Source organism: Rhincodon typus, chromosome 23 (assembly GCF_021869965.1).
Source record: "Rhincodon typus isolate 14 chromosome 23, sRhiTyp1.1, whole genome shotgun sequence".
NCBI classification, from domain to species: domain Eukaryota; kingdom Metazoa; phylum Chordata; class Chondrichthyes; order Orectolobiformes; family Rhincodontidae; genus Rhincodon; species Rhincodon typus.
Window position 1 is genome coordinate 46,726,024 of NC_063354.1, and position 4,658 is coordinate 46,730,681.

Consider the following 4,658-nt stretch of genomic DNA (forward strand, 5'->3'; position numbering starts at 1 on the left):
CTCAGGCCTCCTTGGCCTCAATGCCCTGCTCCATGACCCTGAATGGCCTCTTTCAGGCCACCAGCACCAGAAGGAGAGAGCCTCATTCTCCCCTGACTCAGAGTCTCTTTGCCCTGCACCCACCCAGCAACTTGGAGCTTTGGCTTCACCACCCAACAAGCGCAGGACCAGGTACAGAGTAAAGCACCCTTTACTGTTTTAAACTGAGAGTAAGGCTCTCTCTACATTGTCCCCATCAAACACATGCAGGACAGGCAGAGCACAGTGTTAGATATAGTCTGTAGTTCTGTCTTTTCTATTAAATTCACTTTCCTAGGGAATGCCAAGCTCAGAAGATTGCAGGACTGTACCGAGGGAAAAACTCACTTTGATTGGGCGTTATGCTTCGTGTGCTGACATACATTCAGAACTGGAATCCATAACTCTAAAATCTCTGTCCAAGTTGCTGCTGGCAGCAATCTGAGGAGATCTCCATTCCATTAGTCGACTGGATTTAAATCCCTGCCTTAGAAGGTATTGTGTCTTCGTGTGGTGACGCGAACTGGGGCTAGGTGCCACAACAATGCAGAGCCATTTTGCTTAATTGCTCTGTCACACGCATTAGGAGGATGTGGCAATTCTGCACTCACTGTTCAATGTGTTTTGGATCCACAGTTTTAGTGTAAGAATTTGTTCTACACTTTTAATCTAAAATTAAAGCTCTCTTGACAGTGTTCCCATCAAACACTCCCAGACAGGTACAGCACAGGTTTAGATACAGAGTAATCCTCACTCTGCTCAATTGCAAGAATTTTTCTTCAAGAAAACACAGAGCTGAATCTATGTTGCACCCATGTGATATTTCCTTTTGCCTGCCGGGCATTAAATTCATCTTAGGAAGGAATTGAAAGCCAACTCTGTGGCTAGTACAGGCTTGAAATACTCTGAGATAACAAGGTGTAGAGCTGGATGAACACAGCAGGCCAAGCAGCATCAGAGGAGCAGGAAAGCTGACGTTTCGGGCCTAGACCCTTCTTCAGAAATGGGGGAGGGGAAGGGGATTCTGAAATAAAGAGAGAGAGAAGGGGAGGCGGCTGGAAGATGGATAAAGGAGCGGATAGGTGGAGAAGAGACAGACAGGTCAAAGAGGCGGGGATGGAGCCAGTAAAGGTGAGTGTAGGTGGGGAGTTAGGGTGGGGGTTGGTCAGTCCAGGGAAGACGAACAGGGCAAGGAGGCGGGGATGAGGCTTGTAGGTAGGAGGTGGGGATGGGAGTTGAGGTGGGAGGAGTGGAAAGGTGGGAGAAAGGAAGGACAGGTTAGAGAGGCAGGGTCGAGCTGGGCTGGTTTTGGGATGCGGTTGGGGGAGGGGAGATTTTGAAGCTTGTGAAGTCCACATTGATACCATTGGGCTGCAGGGTTCCCAAGCGAAATATGAGGTGCTGTTCCTGCAACTTTCGGGTGGCATTGTTGTAGCACTGGAGGAGGCCCAGGATGGACATGCCGTCCAAGGAATGGGAGGGGGAGTTGAAATGGTTCGCGACTGGGAGGTGCAGTTTTTTGTCACGAACAGAGCATAAGTGTTCCACAAAGCTGTCTCCAAGCCTCCGTTTGGTTTCCCCGATGTAGAGGAGGCCACATTGGGAACAGCGGATACAGTATACCACATTAGCAGATAGCAGATGAACATCTGTTTGATGTGGAAGTTTTTCTTGGGGGTGACGGGGGAGGGTTAACAACTTCTCCTTCAATTCCTCCCACTTCCTACAGACAAAGTGGGTGGCCATGGTACCCACATGGGCCCAAGCTATGCCTGCCTCTTTGTAGGATGCGTGGAACAATCCTTTTTCCGAAGCTATACTGGCCCTATCCCCTACCTCTTCCTCCGTTACATCGATGACTGTATTGGCGCTGCCTCGTAGGGGCAGGTGTAGCACTTCCTGCACTTGCAGGGAAAAGTGCCGGGTGTGGTGGGGCTGGTGGGGAGTGTGGAGCGGACAAGGGAGTCACGGAGAGAGTGGTCCCTCTGGAAGGCAGATAAGGGTGGGGAGGGAAAAATATCTTTGTTGGTGGGGTCAGATTGCAGATGGCGGAAGTGCCAGAGGATGATGCGTTGGATCTGGAGGTTGGTGGGGTGGTACATGAGGATGAGGGGAATTCTGTTTTGGTTGTTATTGCGGGTAGGAGGTGTGAGGGATGAGTTGCGGGAAATGCGAGAGACGCAGTCGAGGGCGTTTTCGACCACTGTGGAGGGGAGGTTGTGTTTCTTGAAAAACAAGGATATCTGGGGATGTCCGGGAGTGGAATGCCTCATCCTGGGAGCAGATGCGGCAGAGGCGAAGGAATTGGGATTAGGGCATGGCCTTTTTGCAGGAAGGTGGGTGAGAAGAGGTGTATTCTAGGTAGCTGTGGGAATTGGTAGGCTTGAAATGGATTTGAGTTTTCAGGTGGTTGCCAGAGATGGAAACAGAGCGGTCCAGAAAGGAGAGAGAGGTATCGGAGATAGTCCAGGTAAACTTGAGGTTGGGGTGGAAGGTGTTGGTGAACTGTTTGAGCTCCTCGTGGGAGCACGAGGCGGCACCGATACAGTCATCGATGTAACAGAGGAAGAGGTGGGGGATAGGGCCAGTGTAGCTACGGAAGAAGGATTGTTCCACGTAACCTACAAAGAGGCAGGCATAGCTTGGGCCCAAGCGGGTACTCATGGCCACCCCCTTTGTCTGTAGGAAATGGGAGGAATTGAAAGAGAAGTTGTTAAGGGTGAGGACGAGTTCAGCTGAGTGGATAAGGATGTCAGTGGAGGGGGACTGGTCGGGCCTGCAGGACAGGAAGAAGCGGAGGGCCTTTAGGCCATCTGTATGGGGAATGCAAGTGTATAGGGACTGGATGTCCATGGTAAAGATGAGGTGTTGGGGGCCAGGGAATCAGAAGTTTTGGAGGAGGTCGAGGACGTGGGTGGACATAGGTGGGGAGTTCCTGGACCAAGGGGGAGAAAATGGAGTCGAGATAAGTAGAGATAAGTTCAGTGGGGCAGGAGCAGGCAGAGACAATGGGTCGACCAGGGCAGTCGGATTTGTGGATTTTGGGAAGGAGATAGAAGCGGGCGGTGCGGGCGGTGGGGAACGATGAGGTTGGAGGCTGTGGGTGGGAGGTCACCTGAAGTGATGAAGTTGTGGATAGTTTGGGAGATTATGTTTTGGTGGTCAGGGGTGGGGTCATGATCAAGGGGGCGGTAGGAGGAGGTGTCGGAGAGTTGGCGCCTGGCCTCGGCGATGTAGATGTCAGTGCGCCATACTACAACTGAGCCTCCCTTGTCCACGGGTTTAATAACGAGGTTGGGATTTGAGCGGAGGGCTACACATTCTGTGGGGGAGAGGTTGGAGTGGGTGAGAGGGGTGGGGAGGTTGAGGCAATTGATGTCTCGACGGCAGTTGGAGATGAAGAGGTTGAGGGAGGGTAGGAGGCCTTGGGGTGGTGTCCAGGAGGAGGGGTTGTGTTGGAGGTGGGAGAAGGGGTCAGTAGAGGGAGGGTTAGGCTCACGATTAAAGAAGTAAGCGCGGAGGCAGAGGCGGCCAAAAAACTGTTCAACGTCCAAGCGTGAGCGGTATTTGTTGAAATACTCTGTTGTCTGGGCCTGGTGTGGGGAATATATTCCCTTCCCTGTAAAGCATATTTGTGACTCAAATTAACAGTGATGCCAAAACTGTCTGCCTTCTTCTTATCGATGTCAAACTGGGGATTGCTTGAAGATGATGAGAGACTTGAACTGTGGCCATGGCCAAAGTTCATTCCACATGTACTGTATCTGAAAGATGGAACTGCTCTTTCAGGAAGGAGATGGCCTAGTGGTATTATCACTAGACTGTTAATTCAGCGATCCTGACATTATTCTGGGGACCCAGATTCAAATTCTGCCATGGCAGATCGTGGAATTTGAATTTAATAAAAATTCTGGAATTAAGAGTCTGATGATGACCATGAATCCATTATCGTTTGTCAGGAAAAACCCATGAGGCTCACTAATATCCTTTAGGGAAGGAAAGTGCCATCCTTACCTTGTCTGGCCTACGTGTGACTTCAGACCCACAGCAATGTAGTTGGGCAACTAAGGGATCAGCAAAGAATGCTGCCTAGCCAGTGATGCCCTCATCCTGTGAATGAATAAAAAAAATCCACCAGCAATTTGTGGGATCTTGCTGTGTAGTAATTGCCTGCTATAAGACAGTGCTTGTCCTTCAAAATTAGTTCATTGGCCATAACACTTTGAGACATGAGGATGTGGAAGTTATCATATCTATGAAAATTTGACCATTATGCTCTATTAAAGTTTAAAATCGTTCTGTCTCTGGTTGAAATTTCTTCCTACAGTGACTTCACTTAAGATTAAATTGGATCTGATATTTTAGTGGTAAACATTGTGTCAAATCTTAGGCAGTTATTACCCTGGGCAATTACATTGAGTAAGATTACAGATGTCTCTGCTATAAAATATGCTTTGATAATTAATATTCTTTGATAGTTAATTTTAATATTGAAAAGGGAAAAAACACAGCCTAAAATCTTCTGTAAGTATAGGTCAAAAAGAAGCTTTCAATCTAATAATGCTAAGAGAAAATTCATGAAGCTCTGCACCAAGACTGATGGAGCAGAGGTTATATGTATGGCATGTTTTGATAATATA